This window comes from Hippocampus bargibanti, linkage group LG02 (assembly GCF_051943395.1).
Source record: "Hippocampus bargibanti isolate YZ-2025 linkage group LG02, ASM5194339v1, whole genome shotgun sequence".
NCBI lineage: Eukaryota > Metazoa > Chordata > Actinopteri > Syngnathiformes > Syngnathidae > Hippocampus > Hippocampus bargibanti.
Window position 1 is genome coordinate 2,835,001 of NC_142735.1, and position 24,433 is coordinate 2,859,433.

General features: G+C 39.9%; 1 protein-coding gene across 1 annotated transcript in view; it reads left to right on the plus strand.

The window, feature by feature from the left end:
• The first annotated feature begins 679 nt into the window (after nucleotides 1–679).
• Nucleotides 680–24,433, plus strand: part of nexmifb (neurite extension and migration factor b) — a 107,420-nt gene continuing 83,666 nt past the window's right edge. The window contains exon 1 of the mRNA XM_089020616.1: nucleotides 680–1,109. The gene's annotated coding sequence lies outside the window, so the exon portion shown is untranslated. The remainder of the gene's footprint in view (nucleotides 1,110–24,433) is intronic.

Here is a 24,433-nt window from a genome sequence, read left to right on the forward strand (position 1 = left end):
GAAATTCAGCCAATCGCTGGGCACACAAAAACATACATACAACAGTCACTCTCACACTCACACCTAGGGACAATTTGGAGTGTTCAATCTACCTGCCATGCATGTTTTTGGAATGCGGAATTAGTATGATTGATTATTGTTGTTGTTATTATTCCTACATGTTACGACAAAAAATGTTCGTATGTCCCGTTGTTCGTAAGTAGGCGCCTGTATTCATCAGAATACTACAGCTGCAGACAACATACGATCGTAAAGAAACAAAAATCTGACTTGACTTGACTCGCCTTGAAAGTAATTTTTCATTCTTCTCTACTTTCAGATCTCAAATGAATGAACGGGTTTCATGGGTAAGCTCGAATAAAGCTACAGCGAAGTCTATAAAAGTGTCACGAGTGTGCCTATCACGACGTAAAGCCGTGGCAGCACACACTCGCAAACGTATTCATTATTCATTACTATTCATGTGATTGCAGTCGCCCTGTTATGATACAGTTCTTCCCGGAGTGGACTCCACCTGATTTGCTCCTCGCCTCCGTTCGGGCGGTGCGTGGTCCTGCGTCGACCGCCCGTGCGCGCTCATAGGTCGGATCCAGAAGGCTCGCAGAGGAAGAGGAGGGGTGAGTAGACTGCAAGGAAGGGGGGGCGGAGGTCCAGCTGCAAAAAAAAAAAAAAGGGGAGAGGGGGGAGAAAAAAAAGAACCGTGACAATGGTAACATCAAGCATCTCCTAAACGCTTGGCGAAAAGTAGGCGGGCTGGAAGCTGCGACGCGCCGCCGAGCCACCTTGTCAGCGCCTCTTCCTGGAATACGAATCTCGGCGTAACATGGAGCGGCGAGACGGCGGAGAGTCACCGCGTCTCCATCACTGAGAGGCGCGTCCACCTGCTAAGCGCAGGCCCGGACTGCTGCTTCTGGCTGCCTTGCTGGTGGGACCAAACAACGCAGGCTGGCTGACCGGAGCTGGTGGTTGAGGGACATGCAGGGGGGACGTGTTAGCATTTGGGAGGAAAGAAGACCCACCGTCTCACATTCCGCCCGAAGCTCTTGTGGAGGATCCGATTGCGACGCGTGGGGAAAGACGCAGTTTTTCAAGACGCAGGCGCTTTGGAGGTAAGCGGTCAAACGGGTTTTTAAATGTAATCACCGTCGCTATTCATGTGGGCGTGATGTGTTTTTGAATTAGGGGTTGTTTGATTTATACACCGATTGAAAGGCCATCCAAGCCTTAAACCCCCGCCCCCATCCCATCCCCACCACCCCATCAGACATTTTATTTTATTCCATGCAGTGTAGTAGCAGCCTTCTTGGGACAGCTGCCGTATAGCCAGTCCGCTCGCTCCCTTGTATCATCTTCAAGCTCTTTCCTGCGAACAAACGATTTAAAAAAAATACCCAGTTGTATTACTCAGATCACCTTTTTTTTGGGGAGGGGGGGAATCCTAGTACTGCACTGTGGATTTGAGGTGAAGCATCATTTTAACTCATTCACTGCCAGACGTGCAAAAATGTGTCCACTCCAGTGCCAGGGGTTTTGTCATTGTCACTCGCATTCCAGGACACGCAGAATATTGAGTTTTAAGACTACATAAACATTCAATATAGCGTTAGGAACCTTACACCACTCTTATTTCATAAGAAAAAAAAAGACTTAATTCCCAAGATACATGTTTGGAGTTATATAAGCTTGAAATGAGGGCAGATGTCCAAAATACAATGCAATACATAAATATTGGTTTATATCACGCTTTATCTGTGTTTCTTTGTGCAAGCGGGAGCGGTAAATGATATAACTTCTCGATAGAGTCGAGGTTCTTTATCAGGACTGCCGTCTTGGTTGGAGGGAGAAGGCAATTGACGTTTGCCTCCATTTGGTCTATAGCCAGGCATTACTAGTTGAACAAGCAAATATGATTTGCTCATATCGTTACATTTCCCTTTCTTAATTTAATTCTTCACTTTTAACAAATGTAATGAATTTAGTTATGGCAACACACACAGTATTTTTTGTAGGCAGTAATTAGCAAGTTTATGCTTTAAAAAGTCAAAATTTGGTCAATAGCCAGGCATCACTAGTCGAACAAGCAAATACAATTTGCTCAGATAATTACATTTCCCTTTCTTCATTTAATTCTTTACTTTTAACAAATGTAATGAATTTAGTTATGACAAAACACACAGTGTTTTTTGTGTGTAGCAATTAGCAAGTTTAAACTTAATAAAGTATTTCCAAATGTGGTCTATAGCAAGACATCACTAGTCGAACCAGCAAATACGATTTGCTTATATCACTACATCTCCCTTTCTTAGTTAATTTTAACAAATGTAATGAATGTAATTATGGCAATACACTGTCTTTTTTGTGCGCAGTAATTAACAAGTTTAAGCTTGAATAAAGTGTTTGGTCTATAGCCAGGCATTACTAGTCGAACATGCAAATACGATTTGCTCATATCATTATATTAACAATAGCTGAAGCTGGAACAAAGCGTTAACATGGAAAAAAGGAAATGCTGCCCACTTGCGGAAGGGAAAAACGACCAGAGGTCTGACCAGCGCTTTATCAGCACCCAAGCACGAATAAACAAATTTAGGGATGGCGCTCTACGTCATATTTTTAATACCCGTATAAATTAGTGAATGGCAGTGAATGAGTTAATTCTGCACCCAGTCACCCCTTCCCCCACTCCCACCCCCCCCCCCCTCTCGCCATATTGCTCCCTAAATGAGCAAGACACAAATAGTCCCCAGTAATGAATGATTCATGAATGAGATATTAAACCCCCAATGTGGGTTAACACACCTTCCCGACGAGAGGCCCCTCCCCCTCGTTAAAAGATTCCAAACATAAATCCTCATGGTGTATATTCTTTCTTTTAATTGCGCATGATTACTTGGCGTCCTATGCCCGGGTCGGTCAGCCATGTTGCAAAGAGCAATGCGGCAATGCTTCCCAAGACCTTTGAGTTCTTAAAGAGACAGGAAGTGTTGATATTGTGCTTGTGATGAGAATACGCATTCCGGATAGGTACGAGGAACACATTCCTGTTTCAAGTGTTACGGTCAGTTGAAGCAGCTGAATTGCAGCTGCGGTTGGGCGCTAGTGGTCAAAATGTTTATCAGTGCTCTTTGCAGGTGCTTCTTCTCGTCTAAATGTGAAGACAGCAGTGAAAACCAGATGGAAGGCCATGGATTGATTGAGTCAAAGAGAGCCTATAAGAGGGTTAAATTGAGTTGACACATTGATGTGGGTGTCATTATCATGTGTGCGCTGTTGGGCCCCGGGCGATGTGTCGTGCGCTTACAGGCGTGGGATTGTTGCGGGGGATTGTTCGGCCTGGCCTTGTTTGACGATCCTCCATGTGGAAACTAGCTGCACCCAAATCTGTGTTCTCTTTTCTTATTGGTCTCACAATTGTAAACAGGAAGTAGGTTTGGGGGTAGTAGCAGCTGTTACCGTCTGAATAGAATTGTTGGGTAACTTAAGTTAGCTGAAGGAGCTAACCCGGCATTGGATCCAAAGGAAGATGAGCTAATACTAGGTTATTAAAGGACAACCGACACCATTTTTTTGTTTCCTAACTGACATCAGGAAAAAAACGTTTTATAGCATCTAAAATACCCAAAACAAGCAGGCTGATATTTTTCATCAAATGCAAAACACCAATAAAAATGAGTTGAAGTGTCCCAAAACTACTTCAAAAGGACCCCGGCGAGTTTCAGAAGGTCCCACCCCTTGTTCGTGACGTCACGCCAGGATGTCTTGCCGGGCTCTAGAATCAAAACAATGGCTTCAGATTCGGAGAAGATGCTTTCTTGTTACTCATCCATGAATATGATTGAAATAGTTCTGAAGAGGAAAGCATACATGTTTGCTATGGATTAAAAGAGTCCTTCCAGATCAATTCGAGCCATCTGGACTGAAATGTAGTCTCACAGAAAATACACAAGATGGCGCCCAAGCTCCGTTGGAAATGGGCTGATTTGTCTGCTGGGAATTTGTGTCAACTAGTATCAAATAGTAGTCTTGGTGCAACACACAACGATTCACCATTGGGTTATTTATGTGTTTTCCTTCTAATTTCGCCATCAACACGGATCAACACAAAGTTTTCAGACCAAACAAAGTACCCACAATGCATTGTGTGTGTCGCTTTCTCGGTCAGGGGCGATCCAGACGTGACGTCACGTCAGACATCGTCATCAACTCAAAAACAAGACTTCCTGAATATTCAGCGCGAGTCTTGAACCTTAAAGTATAGCTATATGCCGTGGAATCTTTGTAAAATACGCTCAGTAGAAGTCATTTCAAGTGATTTTACAAATTATGGACGCAACTTGACCGGAGGTGTCGGTTGTCCTTTAAGGCTTGTGTAAGTAACCTGGATTGGTTTGTACTGAAAAATAAACATTTAATAAAATATATGCTTTATAAAGATATGTACATGTACAACTGGAGAGAATACTACATATGTTACTACAAACACGTTTGTATGTACCGTTGTTCGTAACTCGAATGTTCATAAGTAGGGGAGCGTTTGTTTAAGGCTTGCATAGGTAACCTGTATTGGTTTGTACTGAAAAATAAACATTTACTAAAATATATGCTTTATAAAGATATGTACATGTACAACTGGAGAGAATACTACATATGTTACTACAAACACATTTGTATGTAGCGTTGTTCGTAACTTGAATGTTCATAAGTAGGGGAGCGTTTGTTTAAGGCTTGCATAGGTAACCTGTATTGGTTTGTACTGAAAAATAAACATTTAATAAAATATATGCTTTATAAAGATATGTACATGTACAACTGGAGAGAATACTACATATGTTACTACAAACACGTTCGTATGTAGCGTTGTTCGTAACTCGAATGTTCATAAGTAGGGGAGCGTTTGTTTAAGGCTTGTATAGGTAGCCTGTATTGGTTTGTACTGAAAAATAAACATTTAATAAAACATGTGCTCTATAAATATACTGTATGTACATGTACAACTGGAGAGAATACTACATGTTACTCCAAAAATCTTTGTACATACCGTTGTGCGTAACTCAAATATTCGTACGTAGGGGAGCGTTTGTATTCTGTTTTTGTTTCAGTGTCAATTGACGTGAACAATTTAGCCCAGTGACACAATTCAGCCCCATGCATCTTTCTGCCTGTAGCTTTGCCCCAAAATGTGTTTTAAAATACCGCTCAAGCATTATGTTGCAGCCATAAAAAGTAGCAGCTTGTGTACATAGTCTCTCTGTTATCTTCCTCGGGCTGATGTGTGCTCGGTGGCTCCTTCTGCCTTCCGGCCTTTGGGCGCATTGCACCGGCTTCTGTTAGCAACTAGTCAGTCCACAGAGAAGCAACTAAACCTCATCAACGCTGCCAGCCATTGTGTCTGTTATTCATATTTTGCACCTCAGGCATCCTTATGTAATCAGAATCAAGGAATACTGATGCGTATGTGGAATTGTCGCGGCTTGGAATTGAAGCGGATTTACGTTGGACAGGAGATGTGAGACAATCTCTTTTCGTCCATGGATGCGACAGCTTCGTGTTTGTTTTCAACATTTAGCTTGTAGCACGCATGGACGTTTTAACATGACATCGATGATCCACTGGTGAATAGGACGCTTTGATCCTCTCCTCTTTCATCTAGAATTGGTTCAAAGTGCTTAAGTTTGAATGACTGTGGGTGTCTTTTGTGTTTTGTGACATTATTTGTTACAGTGATACCTCGGTTTACAAACCCCTTGGCTTACGGACTTTTCAGTTCACGGTTACGGTTACATTGATGTAAATGTTACCTTGACATACGAACTTTACCTTGGCATACAAACTTTTTTCATACACGTAGCTGCCTCAATGAGTAATGTGTCGTTCACGAAAGAGCCCGTTCTTCTAACAACAAAATGGCAGCCGACTGTTTTTGTCCTCTATTCCCTGCCCCCAGTTTTCGGTTAAATCCACGTGATTGGTCAAGAACGCAGCAGTGAGGGGAGGGTGTTTTAAACATTTAAGAGACAGGCAGACGACAGTGAGCGAGTTTCAACTTTGATAGTGTAGACTGCAAGGTTAAAATATCCCATCAATCAGGCTCCACAAACAACCAGCACAAGACATCTGTACACTTGGTGCAAAAAGCTATCAACCCAGCTAAACAGAACACAATTGATGAGGAACTAGATAAAATTATCACAGAGAAAGCGAGGAATCATTCCTCAAGATGGTGAAAGAAGAAGGTTACGTTTTTCATCAAGTATGTAATGCTGATGAAACCGACTTTATTATACAATAGTTTATTTCTTTAATTATAATCCCACAGCACATTTAGTATACATAAAATAAGGTATATTTTGTGTAGTTTTAAGACTTTGAAAATTACAAAGTAGAAAATTATGTTTTATGGGGACCTGGGAACGGATTATTCTCATTTTAATGGTTTCCTATGAGAAATTAATTTTTGGGATACACACTTTTCACCTTACACACTCTGTCTGGGAACCAATTAAGTTCATAAGCCAAGGTATCCCTGTGTTTAGTTTTTGTTGTTGTCGTTTTGACTTCAAGTACAGCAGCTCCTGAATTATATTTTTCTACTTCTTCCTTTCCTTTCCTCTTACTTTCATCACTTCGCTGCTGTGAAATGTGAATTTCTCCACTGCGAGACTAATAAAGACTCATCCTATCTAACCCAATCCAATCCGAAAAAGGTGTTGCGAGACGTTGCTTAGGACATGGTCGAAATGACAAAGCATCTTTTTTTTTTTTTTTACTTGCCTCTAAGGCAGCCAGCTGAGCTTTATATCTAGAATTCTGATATCTTCGCTCTCGAAGCACCTTGATCTCATTGGGGCGGTTTCGGTCAGTAACAATGTATGCAGAGTCCCGCTGCGTTTGGGTTGTGACATGCCGCGCTGCGGCCCAGCAGCTCTAGTCATTCTCTGCGTTTTCTGTAATTAAAGGCAGAGGTAAGAGCAAGGGAGCGGGCCAGGCCCTGATTACTTTTCATAGCCGCAAGCACAGCGAGAGCTGCAGCGTGTCCTCAGGGGACTGAGGCGCTGTTGAGCTCTTTTTATTTATTATTATTATTTTTTTTTGCTGTCATCTCTCCGCCCATACCCTTCAGTTGTGGAAATACATTCATGCGAGTGGCGGGAACACAAAAAAAAAAAAAACATCCTTGCGTATCCACTTTTCAACTTGGCAAATATAACAATAATAATCATACATTTAATTTATAAAGCCTTTCAAAACTCTCAAGATCACTTTACAGTCACAGTATAAGTTTTTCTGTGGATGAGCAGTGGCAGCCACACGCGCCAACGTTCACTCAACCCGGAATAACTCAAATAGATAGGAAGCTAGCTAGCTCGCTAGCAAGCTAATAGATAGCTAATATTGTAGATAGATAGCTAGCGATATAGCTAGATAATAATAATAATAATAATAATAATAATAGTTGTATTAAGTTCATCCTGTCTACTTGATATCTAATTTAAAACAGATTCTTATCTTACAGACAGTATATTGTCTGTGATATTGGAAGGCGGAAGTAGACGCCGAAACATGTCAGGTATTTGAACACCGACAATACACTGTCTGTAAGATAATAATCTGTTTTAAATTAAATAATAATAATAATACATTTCATTTATAAGCACCTTTCAAAACTCTCAAGGTCACTTTACAGTCACAGGATTTCTGTTTTTCTGTTGGTGAGCAGTGGCAGTCACATCCGCCAGCCAGGGATAACTCAAATAGATAGAAAGCTAGCTAGCTAATAGATAGCTAATAGATAGCTAGCTATCTAGATAGTTAATATGTTTCCTGACTCAAATAGCTACCTAGTTAGCTATTAGCTAGCTATCTAGCTATCTAGATAGCTAATAGATAGCTAAATAGCCAGAACATTAAGAATTTACTATTTTGACCATATAGATAAACCAGATGGATAGCAATATACAGTAAAGTCTCGTTATTTCGATATTCAAGGGAGTCCGAAAAAATATCGATATAACCGGGACTATCGATATATCCGACCCTGTTTGCATGTAATTTTCTCCGTGCGTGCATAGAAATAGTATCGATATAACCAGGACTATCGATATATCCGATATCGATATAACGAGACTTTACTGTAGTTAATAGATTGCTAGCTTCCGAGATAGCTAATACTGTAGATAGATAGATAGATAGATAGATAGATAGATAGATAGATAGATAGATAGATAGATAGATAGATAGATAGATAGATAGATAGCTATTTTGGACCTTTATGTTCTAAAGCCTTTGTTGTTTGTTGACATACATTAATTGTTCATTGGCCTTTATTTTGTTTTTAGCCTAACCTACGAGACCACCAAGTTTGTGCATCATAAATCTAATATTGTTTATTGTAATACAGATAGATTTACTTATTGCTTCCTTTTGTCAAAAGTCATCCAAAGGAAAAGCACCTTGAATATATGATTGCAAATGAAATTCCAATCGCAATATTGACGGGGAATAAAAATCCGGACAGGTAGATAATGGATATGAAAATTTACAGTAATATGATTTTGTCTGTTCACCTGACCTTTGAGAAGCAGTCTAGTCCACGTCAGAAGTTGATGAAGGAGGGACACTGGACAGATAGCCTTTCTGTGCTCTGTCTTGTCTGCAATCGTCCAAAGAGAGCATGACAAAGCTGAGATTCACACCCGAAACACCCAATCCGATTATTTTTTTCAACGTAGATCTATAGTAAAATGTATGAAACACAATTTCTCTGGGTTTGCGAAGATAACGGTTGTAAAAAAAAAACATCAGCGGATTACCTCCGAGTGCTTGTCTTGCTTCTTTCTGTGGCTTTTTATTTCAAATATGAAAGACCATGCGTACACACCCAAAAAAACGTGATGGCCTATATCTCCCTTATCTCACACTTGAGTGACGATTGCAGATGTTACCAAGTGGGATGTGTGAGCCATTGGAAACATTGCAAACGGATTGCTTTGGCTGACTGACTGTCAGAGGTGTTCAATCGGACACTGTGGACGAAGGCTCGGACCCAGAAAGATTGTCTTTACTGCCGGCAGGAGACACAGCCAGTCATGACAGACGTCTGAATTCTGCAACCCTGTGCCAAGCTATTTATTGAGAGTATATGCAAATTAAAGTGATACTTTAGTCAAACATAGTTTTCTTGATTAGAATACCACAACACACCTCTAGAGTTCTAAGCACGAACAGCTGTAAGCAACAAAACATTGTCTTTTCCATGAACTGATACATTTGTAACCTGGCTAATGAGCTCTTCCTGTGAAGGAGTTTGAAGTCTTAAATTACTTCGGTGATAAAGGAGTTTCCCAAGTCCTAAATTCTGTCCAAGGCCAGATCTGTCCTAGATCACAGGTGTCAAAGTCAAGACCCGCGGGCCAAATCCGGCCCGCCACATCATTTTTTTCGGCCCGCGAAAGCAAATCAAACTTGTTAAATTCGATGATGATTGCTAAAATCTGAGCCAAAATTTCATATTTTTGGATGTCAACCACAATAAAAGTCATTATTCTTGAATTCAGATTTGAAAACAAGTTATTCATTAATTTGCTGTGTGCTCTATATGTAATATTTGACGGGATTTAAACATTCTAATGGGTTCCCCAAATTCATAACGCCCCTCGAGAGGAAACCATAACTACAATGTGGCCCGCGGCAAAAAAATGACTTTGACACCCCTGCCCTAAATGAAGATGAGTTCAACAAGCTGTTTCTATTGACCTCAGATTGACCCTAGGTTGTCTGTGCTTCAATTGTGTATTCGAGTCACACATGTTGACTAAGCATATAACAGCATGAAACTTTTAAATATGATAACTTCTTATTCTCCATCAGTGACTCGTCTCCCTTAGGTTCTTATCCTCTTCCTTTCAGAACTTTGTTACCGTGAATTTGGAATTTCTCCAATGTGAGACAAATTAAGGTTATCTGGAACCTCACAGTCAGCTTATGTTTGACAGAATCAACTTCTCTGAGCATTTTGTGATTCTTTGAGTGTGTCCATGAACTTAGATGTGCGTTTCTACGGCAATTGCAATGCCCACAAATGTTGATAAATTACCCATCCCTGTTCTATTGAATTATTTTGTTTTGTGAACAATACTTTATTAATCCCATTAGGAATTTGTTATGATCCACAAATGAAATCCCGCATAACACCAGAAAACAGATAAACAGAGTTAATGAGATGAAGGTTTCAAGTGTGACAAATACGCACGCACCAAGGTGGCCCTCCTGGTCGTCGTCACACAGGCCGTTTAAGGATTGGATGTTGATGATGAAAAAGAGGGTTGTGTGTCATCTTGATCTTGATGAATTACTTGTGCACGGCTCGTTCCAAATAATGCATTCGGATTTCTGTTATCAGCGCATAAAAGTCCAATTAACTCATTCACTGCCATTCATGAATTTATTCGAGAATTGAAAATATGATGTAGAGCGCCATTCCTGAATTGTATTTTATTTTTTTTGCTTGGGTGCTTTCTACCATACCTGTCAACCTGCGAGACACTGTGACCTTACTAACGGCTCAGATTTTCCTTACTGACTGAGAAAAAAAACATACGCGTGTACAATATTTCTTTGCGTAATTTTATTAACAAAATTTCACATGTAAACATAAATACTATTAACAAGTTACAATATATTTCTAGCAATAATCAAATATGTTCTTAGTTGGAAGTTGGATAATTTGATTTTGTGTTCTTACGATGTATAATGTTTATAGAAAAAAAATATGAATGATATTACGCCCCCCCCCCCCAAAAAAAAAAAAAAACTGTAAAATTTTTCATTTAACTGATTTCAAAATAAAATTCCACTTATCCGGAACTTGTCTTCTAGCTTTGTTTCTTCTAAAGACTTTTCGCACGGACTTGTTTTCTCGATGGTCGACTTCGCTTTTTAGTCGTGATAATTGTTCTGATTACCATTAATGCTAATATTTAATGATGAAAACAGAATCGAAAATATCTCAAAAATTATATTGAACAATTTTTGTGTTTCACAAACTTTATTGTATGCCGTACACATCTAAAAATACATCTGTGTAAGCTTTCAGTCGTACAGGAGTGGTCCATCGATGAAAAGGTTTCTTCAGCCGTCATCTGTACTTCTTTGAAGGTGTTGGATGTTTCGCTTCTTATCCAAGAGGCTTCGTCAGCGAACTAAAATTTTGCTGGGAGCTCTAGCCAGCTCTGGAGACGATTAGCAGTACCTTACATTGCAAGGGTTTCTGAAAAACTACTAAGGGTCCTTTGGCAACACAAAATTCCTCCTTATTTCAAACCGATAAACACTTTAAGACAAAAATTAGTCCATCCAAAAGATAGACTGCCAAATGAAAAACAAAGTCATGTAGTTTATTCTATACAGTGGAAAAATGAAGATTGTAAAGAGCAATACATTGGGGAGACTAAACAAATTTTCAAAAAAGACTTTGTCAACATCGCAGGGATAATACTAGTGGGCCTCAATCTGCAGTACATTTGCACCTAAAAGCTAGCAACCACTCATTTGACGACAATGAAGTTAAAATGTTAGCGAAAGAAAATAGATGGTTTGAAAGGGGGGTAAAAGAAGCTATTTTCATAAAACAGCAAAGCCATTCACTAAATTGCCGTGGTGGGGTGAGGTTTAATTTGGATTGTCCTTACAACAGACTTCTTAGACCACATAGCCTTATTCGTGCTGATGAGGTGATACCAGAGCGAATGGGGCAATCAGGCCAGCCGTAGACCATAATCAGTCAGGACAATAGAACTAATCAGTGTAGCCTCAGGAAATGGTCCTATATATGCAACATTTTACCAGCAACATTTTAGTTTGCTGACGAAGCCTCTTGGATAAGAAGCGAAACGTCCGACACCTTCAAAGAAGTACGGATGACGACTGAAAAAACATTTTCATCAACAAACATCTAAAAATGTGCAAAAATCGTACAGAATACAGCAAAATAGAGCCGGTTGACAGGTATGCGATAAAGCGCTGGCCATGGCCTCTGGCAATACTTTTTCACTTCCAAAAGGGAGTAGCATTTCCCTTTTGTCCATGTTAGCGCTTTGTTCTAGCTCCAGCGCTATATAAACCAATATGTATGCATAGCATTGTATTTTGGACAACCGCCCCCATTTCAAGCACATATAACTCCAGATCCATACAATTTAGGAATTAACTCTTTTTTTTCTGTCGAATGGAGACAATCTAAGATTTCTAATGCTGGATTGAATGTTTATGTAGTCCTAAAACTCAATTCTCTGTCGGTATTGGAATTTGAGTGACAATGACCAAAACCCTGGCACCGAAGTGGACACATTTTGCCACATGTCTGGCAGTGAATGAGTTAACTCAGACTCTATTAAATAAACCACTTTCTGCGTTGCCAACTTGAGCTCAGTTTGTGGGCTGGTGGCCACTGGGACCTTGACGTTCATACCTCATTTCCTGCTTCCACATCAGACCCTCGTATTACCTCCCTCCCCCCGTACCCCCTAACCACTTGTATGTCAACTCCTGGGATAGTGAGATGCGATCCTGGGAAATTTAAGCCTGCAGCATGGAAAGATTTGAATGCGGCGGACACAGGTGCACCGACGTGAATGGTGTGAAAGCATCATCTTCACAACATGACTCGGGAGGGAGGAAGCCATGTGACGGGGCTGGATTTTAATTGGTTTCGCAGTGTGCTCCCTTGTATTGTTCTCTTTGTAATGGCACACACAGTGGCAATAACAGCTCCATTTTTTTTCTCTTCATATAATAACACTAATAGATTCATTGCCCCTTGTCTAATTTGACTTTTTTTTAAATTCCTCCTGTTGAAGCCGGAGGTGTGATATGCTGGACATGTATACTGCAGGGATAGCGGAATAATAAGCCATCTTCATTAGCCTTATCTTTAATTTGGAGGCTAGAAAAGAGACGAGGACGAAAGGGGTTGATGATGAAGAAAATCAGAGGAGCATGCACCAGGAGGGAGGAATAAATAGGAAGCTCCAGAGGAATGGCGGGATGGTGTGGAAGATGAGAGGAAAAGATGGACGGAGAGAGTACAGAGATATGAGGAATAGAAATAAAAGCTAGTTTGGTGGGTGGGAAGGGGGGTGCGTCATGAACAAACAAACCGTGGTGAGATAGTGTTTCTAATGGGAGAGAAACTCCTTTGCTCTTTTCTCTTTTTTTTAATGTTGTTATGTTTTTTCACCACTTAACAAGGCACCGATGCATCAGAAAAAGAACGTAATAACCACCATTTCATAGATAGATAGCTAGCTAGCTACCTGATAAATAGAAAGCTAGCTAGATAGCGAGATAGCTAATAGATATCCAGCGAGATAGTCAGCTAGCCAGATAGCTAACTAGCTAGCTAGATAGCAGATAAAAACCTTGATTATTATTTATTGCGATGCAGCATTCACTCAAAGATTTGCTGTCATTCATTTAGCCGTGGTTCTCTTTTCATTTCGGAAAGACTGCGGCGCCACTCACGCCCCGAAACAAACAATCGGGATAATTGATGTGAAAAGCTTTCTCCTAAGACAAATGTACACCGTCATATCCAACCAGCCTGGCCAATAGTGTTTTCCGTCGCGCCTCCCAAAACAAAATCTAACTATAATGAGAAATATCGCAACGATTTGACCCGATCTGTCGGATATCGTCGCTGATGGCACAACAGCGTGACAAGTATTCTGCTAAGGCTAATAATTATAATCATTGCCAGCAAGTGGTCCTTTGTAACAGGGAGCGTGACACACTAGAAATAATAATTAGGACATCTCATTCCACATGCATCTGGATGAGAGTCTGATGTGTGCGCATTGACATCTAGTATGTAACAGCTGCGTGTTTGTTTGGGTTTGCTTGAGTGGGTTATGTTGGATTTACTGAGCCTAAGTGTCCAATTTCGGATTCTCAATATACTCGCAGCAATGTTGGTGCACTAAGATGCAAGTTTGATGCCAGTCCAAACCCTCCCTTAAAAAAATACATAAAAATTGGATATAGGAAGAGATCATAACTCCCATAACTGTGACTATTATTCTACCGTTTGTGTATACTGAAAGAAAAGATCCTCTGGATTTACTACATTTGAACACGTGCAGTGTTTGCACATTCACTCATTCACTGCCAGACGATGTGCAAAAAATGTGTCCACTCCAGTGCCAGGGTTTTTGTCATTTTCACTCAAATTGCAGGACCTAAAGAATATTGAGTTTTAGGACTACATACACATTCGATGCAGCGTAAGAAACCTTAGACTCTCTTCTTTCATCAGAAAAAATAATTAATTCCATCAAGCCATCAACGGCCATCACAAAGGTAAATAAAACGACTTCATTATACAGTACGTTTTATTTCTGTAATTATAATACCACAGCACAGTTATTATACATAAAATAATGTATATTTTGTGTAGTTTTAAGACTTAGAAAATTAGAAAGTAGAAAATTATCTCTTATGAGCACCTGGGAACGGATTATTCTCATTTTAATGGTTTCATATGGGAAATTAATTTTTGGGATACACACTTTTCGACTTACACACTCTGTCTGGCAACCAATTAAGTTCGTAAGCCAAGGTATCACTCTATTACGGCTATATATCCTGTGTATAGGAATATACACACACCAACCTTCCCTGTAAAGGATCTCTTCTATTCACACCAAAACGTCCTTTGTTATTCTTGAGCCCACTTGGATGTTCAGCGGAACTACAGTGAGACCTCAACTTACGAACTTAATTGGTTCCCAGACAGAGTGTGTAAGGCGAAAAGTGTGTATCTCAAAAAAAAAATCCCATTGGAAACCATTAAAATGGGAATAATCCGTTCCCGGGTTTCCATAAAATATACTTTTCAACTAAATAAGCCTTAAAACTACACACAACATACCTTATTCTATGTATAATAAATGTGCTATTGTATTGTAATGAAAGAAATACACTGCATTGTATCATAAAGTCACTTTATTTACATTTGTGATGGTCATTTATGGCTTGATGGAATGGCGTTGGAGGTTGAAGGTCAAAGGGAATTGCTGTTTGGAAAGAGAGGCGCATTACATGAGGACTGTAATTAAAGAAATAAACTGTGCTGTAAAATAAAGTTTTATTTACCTTTTTGATGGTCGTTGATGGCTTATGGAAGGAGAGTCACCTTCCATAAGGACTGTTGGTAACTTAACCGCTGATGCTGTTCGGTCGTGTGCTTCCGCCGAAGATCACTCCGCCAGCCGTGGTGGGTGTGTAGTATGAAAATAGTGCTTATTATAAGGTTTAATTTTCATAAATTTGATGTTTGTAAGACGAAAAGTTTGTAAGTTAAGGTGTTTGTAAGTTGAGGTCTCACTGTACGTGTGGCATTTATTTGCTTTTCTCCCACAATCCAAATGATTGCCGTCGAATGGTCATTAAAACAACAGAGCAGATAGGGGGGGGGGGGTTCGGATTTGTGCAGTCCTGCATAAAATGCCGACTTTAACAAGTGGCTAATTGTTATATCCAAAAACAAGCCGGACCAGGATGCCTCCCCCTCGTTTATTTGGAGCCCACTTCTGACAGCAGCATTGGGTGACGTACAGGAGGCTCCGCCATGAGCAAATAGATGTTTCTCAGCTCAACTCGGTGTCAGTGCTCTTCCAAGTCACTTCCCCCATGTCATCATTCACCTCCACTGTCACAATTCAGCCCACATACATCCGTGCTGAGCCAGTAAAATGCTCTCCAGAGGGAGTCAAATATGCACCCCAGTGAAGCTGCTGCTGATAAAAGAACTAATTCATCATTTAGTCACACAAAGCCTCAGAGAGTCATTGTAAATACCTTGTATACGGCCAAACGGAAAATCGAAATAAGACTATTGCCTGTTAAGTTCAAGCATTATCAATGCACAAAATCTATCTATCTATCTATCTATCTATCTATCTATCTATCTATCTATCTATCTATCTATCTATCTATCTATCTATCTATCTATCTATCTATCTATCTATCTATCTATCTATCTATCTATCTATCTATCACCTATCTATCTATCTATCTATCTATCTATCTATCTATCTATCTATCTATCTATCTATCTATCTATCTATCTATCTATCTATCTATCTATCTATCTATCTATCTATCTATCTATCTATCTATCTATCGTTAGCTAGCTAGCTGTCTGTCTGTCTGTCTGTCTGTCTGTCTGTCTGTCTGTCTGTCTGTCTGTCTGTCTGTGTCTCTCTCTCTGTCTGTCTCTTTGTCTCTCTATCTCTCTGTTTTTGTCTCTCTATCTCTCTGTCTCTCTGTCTTTGTCTGTCTGTCCGTCTGTCTGGATAGCTAGCTAGCTGGATAGCTAGCTGGCTGTCTATCATCTATCTAGGTTAGCTAGTTAGCTGTCTATCATCTATCTATCTATTTAGCTAACTAGCTAGCTCGCTAGCTAAAAATCTATCTATCTATTTAGCTAGCTAGCTAGCTTGCTAGCTAAATATCTATCTATCTTGATCGCTCCATCGCTCCATCGATCGATCCATCGCTCCTTCCACCCATCCACCCACCCACTTAGCTAGCTCGCTAGCTAGCTGTTTATCTATCTATCTATCTATCTATCTATCTATCTATCTATCTATCTATCTATCTATCTATCTATCTATCTATCTATCTATCTATCTATCTATCTATCTATCGAGCTAGCTATAATCTATATTTTTCTTTTATTTTTTATTTTATTTTTATTTTATTGTCGCCTTTGTCTTATTTTACCTGAGCTATTCTGAGGAGATGAAAATCACCTCGGGTGGTTCACAAAGTGTAATTTGTGTTTGACACCTAATTGACCATTACACAGCAGATAATCATAAAAATCACTCTTTTTAGCACCGTTAAAGACTAAATGGAACGGCTGGAACAAAGCAATTTCTTCCCTGAAAATACTTTCTGAGAGCCCTTGTTCACAAAAGGAAAGCAAATGGTTAGTTGCCATCATGGCACTTTTTATTTATGGATTTTTTTATTTTAAACCATTTTGACATTTATAATTGTTTTACAGTTGCAAAAAAAAATAATTACAGTTAAATTAATTGATTTTTGTGCTCAGATTAAAGGCTGTTATAAGAGCAAAAGGTTGCCTATCAGACCTACTCATCCTTTTCAGCAGGTGTATCTTTGTTGCACTTCCAGTCGCCGCTTCGGGACAATGTTTCCGTTATGCTTGGCTAAATACTTTGGCTGCATCGCAACAACAGCTATTTTCCTTTTCTTATTCAAATGATGCTTTGTATAAACTGCTTCTTTGGGTTCTGTCTCAAAGGTGGGAAGGCGATGCTTTTCCATCTTTCCCCTCAAACGTTTTCTTTATTTGTGATTTGTTGATGGTTTATTTATGTAAGTCATCGAGGGAAAATCTTTGACAAGGGGAAGCTGCTGTGCTGTCTGCACGCATAGTCCACAGACATATCATCTGATATGTTTTAAACCCACAATTGGTTTACGAAGCCCTTGGCTCACGAACTTTTCGGTTTACGAACGTTAAATTTATGAAAATTTTACCTTGCCATACAAACTTTTTTCGGGACACACACGGAGCTGCCTCAATGAGTGATGTGTCGTTCGCGAACGAGGCCGTTCTTCTAACAACAAAATGGCAGCCGATCGTTTTTATCATCTATTCCCCGCCCCCAGTCTTCGGTTAAAGCCACGTGATTGGTCAAGAACGCAGCAGTGAGGGGAGGTGGTTTAAACATTAAAGATACAGGCCGACGACAGTGAGACAGTTTCAACTTTGATAGTTCAAAGGCAGAGTGTAGACTGCAAAGTTAAAATATCCCATCAATCAGGCTCCACAAACAACCCGCACAAGCCATCTGTACACTTGACAACCCAGCTCAACAGAACAAAATTGATGAGGAACTAGGTAAAATTATCACAAAGAAAGCACCTACAAGGGATCATTCCTCAAGATGGTGAAAGAAGGTTACGTTCCTCATCAAGTGTTTAATGCTGAGGAAACCGGCCACTCCATTCCATCAAGCCATCAACGACCATCACAAAGGGAAATAAAATGACTTTATTATACAGTACAGTTTATTTCTTTAATTATAATACCATAGCACATTTATTATACATAAAATAAGGTACATTTTGTGTAATTTTAAGGCTTAGAAAATTAGAAAGTAGAAAATTATGTTTTATGGGAACAGATTATTCTTATTTTAATGGTTTCCTATAGGAAATGAAATTTTGGAATACACACTTTTCTCCTTACACAATCTGTCTGGGAACCAATTAAATTGTGTTCTGTGTAGCTGGGTTGATAGCTTTTTGCTTCAAGTGTACAGATGGCTTGTGCGGGTTATTTGTGGCGCCTGATTGATGGAAGATTTTGACCTCGCACTCTACACTCTGCTTTTGAACTTTCAAAGTTGAAACGAGTCCAAATTTCACTCTTATCTATCCATTTTCTGACCATTTCACTTTTTTTTTCACTTTGTTTTTTTTGTTTCAAACTCTGTCGTCTCCCTCACTGATGCGTTCTTGACCAATCGCAAGGCTTTAACTGAAGACTGGGGGTGGAGACTAGAAGACAAAATAGTAAGCCACCATTTTCTAGTTCGGAGAACGGCCTCGTTTGCGAACAACACATCACTCATTGTGGCCGCTCCGTGTGTATCCCGAAAAATAGTTCGTATGCCAAGGTAAAATTTTCATACATGTAACGCTCGTAAACCGAAAAGTTTGTAAGCCAAGGGGTTCGTAAACCGTGGTATCACTGTATCTGTTTTCTGAGAGACAACGTGTAAAGGGGCGTCTTCTGCGATCTTAAGCAAATGTTGAATCTTAAATTGTGTCAAATGTATCTAAAGCAAGGCTAAGAATTAATTCCATTCTTCTCTGAAGGCAGATGGGCTTTCCATATCCACCGAGATGAGTCGCTGTGCCCTCCTGAGACTTCCCCATCACAAATCAATTACCATTCTGCCTTCCTCACCTCTCCTACTCTCTCCAAGTGCTCTCCTCATATTCTTCATTAGAAAGCCCGGGCACTTCACTTCAGAGCTCACTTTGAACACCTCAACTAGAACTATGTGTGTGTTTTAAACGTCCACGCCAATATCGAGTACCTCCGTGTGATTTATTCACGTGTCTTAGCAGGATGTGCGGATCACATCGTTCCCACTTTGTGTCTCTGATATAAAAAGGGGAGGCCATTCTAGGCTTGATCAAGACTTTTTAGGTTGTGAAATCTGGCTAAGAGGGATGAGAATTTTCCACCGATCGGCAGATTTCCAATTTTTTCAGACCAAAGTGACCATTCTTGAGAAAAGCGCAAATCCGTTGAGAAAATTCCCTGGTAGGGTATGGTCAGTGTTCCAATCGCCGGCCTTCCGCGGAGTCTTGGTTCGCGTGTACAGTGATACCTTGGCTTACGAACTTAATTGGTTCCCAGACAGAGTGTGTAAAGTGAAAAGTGTGTATCTCAAAAATTAATTTCCCATAGGAAACCATTAAAATGAGAATAATCCGTTCCCAGGTCCACATAAAACATAATTTTCTGCTTTCTAATTTTCTATGCCTTAGAACTACTACACAAAATATACCTTATTTTAAGTATAATAAATGTGCTATGGTATTATAATTAAATAATTAACTGTACTATATAATAAAGTCTTTTTATTTACCTTTGTGATTGTTGTTGATGGCTTGATGGAATGGATAGCTTTATGCATGAAGTGTCTCAAGGAGCTCTGGCTTGTACATCTTAGAAGTTGTGATATTGCAACAGCAGCAGATGCAAGGTGGAGCCTGATTGATGAAAATTTAACCTCCTTTAGCCTCCGAGTCTCTATTCAACATTTTGAATGGATTTCGACTTACAACCATTTTGACTTACGGCCGTTTGGTCGGAACGGAACTCGGTCGTAAGTTGGATGTTACCTGTATATATATATATAAATATATATTTTTTATAGTATACAGTATGTGTGTGTGGCCCCCATTTTTCAGACTTTTTTCTCATTTGTCATTCTCATCCCAGGGCGAAGGTTGCAGTGGCTTTGTGCTTCGGGAGTGATTATGTTATGTTGTCCTTCAGCGAATTCCAAACGCGCATCTCACAAACGCAGCGTCCTATTTTAGTCATCGGCAGGTAGGCGGATGAGTTGAACTACTTGGCCCAGCAAAGTCTTCGTCTAATTAGTCTGTCTAATTACCTCTTTGTGTTGAAAATGTTCTCAAATTAGTGTGATTGTGTAGAATGCGAGCGCGCTCATTACAGTTGTCATCGCGGCGCTTAAAGAGGGAAGTGTCAGTGGGGTCTTCGCCGCCCGTCCATATGCCATTATCAAACGCACTATTCTTGGAAGGGGCTCCATCGCAGAGAATGTCACCTCTGACGGACTTGACACAACCCATCACACCCCCCCTTTACAGAAAGGTCCCCTTTGATTCTCCCTCTCACTGGTCGCAGCTGTAAGAGTGTCACCGCATCAGGAATGTTAGATGTCTCACATGAAGCCACTTGCTGGTTTGTCGCCATGGGTTAAGGAGCCATAGACTCACTCGATTTTTCTTCGTCGCAACGAGCATGGACAAGACCACCAATCCCCCCAGCCCCTAAAAAAAAATCTACCTCTCTTCCTTCCCTGTTCATTTCCTCCCATCCATTTTCTTCCCCCCCCCCCACTCCTAGGCCTGTGTAATTGGTATTCTGAGTGGCAGCTGGGATCCATACAAACATAGCAGACAGAGGGAGCAAGCAAGCAGGAAGGAATGTGTCTTTTGTGCGTGTGTGTGTGTGTGTGTGTGTGTGTGTGTGTGTGTGTGTGTGAGTGAGAGAGCGAGAGAGAAAGAGAGAGCGACATGGAGGCAGTGATGGCAAAAGAGAAAGCAAGCAAGTCAATACACTGCTTCATTAGAACACTGAGTCACAGTGGTCGTTGCCTCGTTTGTTTGTGTTTGTCCAATACTTCGTCCAAGCAGGGCCTATACTCACGGCGGCAAACCAACAACGACACGTCGCCCACTCGTATATATATAGATATTTTTTGCCTCTTTTGACCTTTTTTATCTACTCAGATTAGCACCACTTACTTTTGACGCACTGAAGGTCCTTAATTGGTTTGCCATTGCTTTCATTTGGAACGTCATTCGGACTGAACAGTACATGTAATTAAAATTGACATTGCGTAATAGTATCGTGCAATTTTCAAATCACCAAGGCTGCAAAAAAAAAAAAAAAAAAATCAATAAAATAAAAAAATAATAAACTTAACAAAATAAACGTAAAAAATTAACACATTCATTTTGGTCTGTTTTGCTCTTTCTCTCTCTCTTTCGTAGTAGAGGAATTTCACTCTATATTAATCTCGCTAGCTCTCTAGCTAACTAGCTAGCTAGCGCGCTAACGAGCTAGTTTATATTTATATATATATATATATAATAGTCTCTATTCAACATTTTGAATGGATTTCGACTTACAACCATTTTGACTTACGACCGTTTGGTCGGAACGGAACTCGGTCGTAAGTTGGATGTTACCTGTATATATATATATAAATATATATTTTTTATAGTATACAGTATGTGTGACGGAACTCGGTCGTAGTATATATATATATATATATATATATATATATATATATATATATATATATATATATATATATATATATATATACATACATACACACACACACACAGCCTGCATGTTTTGGGTATTTTAGATACTATAAAAGTTTTTTCTGATGTCAGTTAGGAAACAAAAAAATGGTGTTGGTTGTCCTTTAAGTCTCATCTGTAACAGAGTTTTACACTTATAATACATTATTATTTTTGGAACAAAGGTCATGTACCTTAAAGGTTATTATAGTTTTTGAAAACAGTCCCCCCACCCCCAAAAAAAAAACCTACAGGCACACCGGAGTATAAGGCACACCCCCAATGAATGGTGTATTTTCTTTATTTTTTTGGAATATGATGGGCAGTCTCTTGCGTTTTTTGTTTTTGTTTTTTTCACCACATTTGTCTTTGACAACAACTACGAGAAAGCTTTTCACATCAATTATCCCGATTGTTTGTTTCGGGGCGTTAGTGGCGCTGCAGTCTTTCCTAAATGAAAAGAGCACCACGGCTAAATGAATTACAGCAAATGTTTGACTGAATGCGGCATCGCAATAAATATTAATCAAGGTTTTTATCTGCTATCTAGCTAGCGAGCGAGCTATCTGGCGAGCTATCTCGCTGGCTGTCTATTAGCTATCTCACTATCTAGCTATCTATCTAGATATCTAGCTATCTACATATTAGGTCGCTAGCTAGCTAGCTATGAGCTAGCTAGCTAGCTATCTGTTAGCTAGCTAGCTTTCTATCTACAGTGATACCTCGGTTTACGAACGCTTTAGCTAACAAACCTTCCGCCTTATGAATGTTAAATTCGCGAGAATATAATCTTGGCGTACAAACTGTTTTTCGGAAAACACACGGAGCGTCACAATGAGTGATGTGTCCTTCGCGAACGAGCTGGTTCTCCTAACTAGGAGCTGAAAATACAGCTGACTTTTTTGTCCTCTATTCCCCACCAGCAGTCTTCGGTTAAAGCCACACGTAATTGGTCAAGATCTGTGGGAGAGGAGGGAGGGGATACACGTAGCAGTGAGCGGGGGGAGGGGTTACAGAAACACACACACACAGACGAAAGAGAAATGACAGAGCTTGAAACAAAAAACAAAAGTGAAAAAAACACAGTACAGTTTATTTCTTTAATTACAATACCATATCACATTTATTATGCATAAAATACGGTATATTGTGTGTCGTTTCAAGGCTTACTTAGTTGAAAATTAGGTTTTATGGGGACCTGGGAACGGATTATTCTCGTTTTAATTGTTTCCTATGGGAAATTAATATTTGGAATAGTCACTTTTCGCCTTACACACACTTTCTGGGAACCAATTAGGTTCGTAGGCCAAGGTATCACTGTATAAAGCGTACTGGAGTGTAAAGCGGACCTTCAATGAATGACAAAAGTTTCTGAAATATAATATATAAATATGTAAAATGTTTCCAAATGTAAAGCACACCATATTATAAGGCGCTACAGTCGAGGCTGGGGTTACACATTACTTCTTGTGGCCACTTCACATATAAGGTATAAGGTGTATAAGTCGCAGGATAGGTTTTTCTGTGGGTGAGCAGCGGCAGCCACACGCGCCAATGTTCACTCAACCCGGATGTTACCTGATAGAAAGCTAGCTAGCTAATAGATTACTAACAGATCCCTAGCTATGCCTTCACTCAACCCGGAAGTAACTCAGATAGAACGCTAGCTAGCTAATAGATAGCTAAGTAACTCGGATAGAAAGCTAGCTAGCTAGCTAATAGATAGCTAACTGGGCCTTCACTCAACCCGGAAGTGACTCAGATAGAAAGCTAGCTAGCTGATAGACAGCTAAAAGATAGCTAACAGATAGCTAGCTAGTAGTTGCAACACCTATTGTTGCTCAATATATATAAGGCACACCTGCGTATAAGGCGCAGCGTCATCTTTTGAAGAAAATCAAGGCTTTTGGGTGCGCCTTATACACAGGAAAATACTGTAACTAAAACTTGGTGTGTATCTTGTGTATATGGACCATCACATAATTAAAAATGTTGGAATTTAATTTGAACACACACACACACACACAGAGTGAAACAGGGTATATCTCGATTCTTCATTAATGGAAAATTTGTTTGGAAATGTTTATTTTTTTCCCAAAATTTCCGAAAATTGGTTGTATTTGACCCTTGCACTTTCACTTTAGCTGTGCATCTTTTTTTTGTCCTTTTTCATCAGCTGAACTGCCGCGTTCCGATATACGTCTCTAATACTGTATGTTGTTTAGCCAAACAGTAAAATAGCAGGTCAGGTTAAAGAAGACAAACCGTGTCTGCATTTTGAAATGAAACTTCCATTAGACAGCGCAAATATAAGGATGCGCACCAAAGTTCTCGAAAGTAAACAAAGCCGTGTAATGGTATGTGGAGCACTTGGCAGGATATTGAAAGAGTAAGAGAGAAGGAGGTTAAGAGAAGGTTGAAATGACCTGTTCCTCTCACGGAGGCCTGTTTATTTTCTTGTAGTATGGCAATGGCTGTCTGGTCGTCTGGGCAGCTGGCTCCCGAGGGCTCTCATGGTGCACAGTGACCTCTTTTTACCCATTGCTTGTGAAAGCGTGAAAAGGAAATTGGTGCAAAGGGCAGTTGGGTAGTCGCATCTAACCTTTTAAGCCGTCTGAATATGTCAACGATACAAATAACTCATTAACCTTATCCATTTAAATGAAAGGCTCCTGTGTTCATCCCACACCCCTGTTTCTTTTCCTTCTATTAGCTATCTAGCTATTCAGTTGGCTATCTAGCTGGCTACCTAACTAGCTAG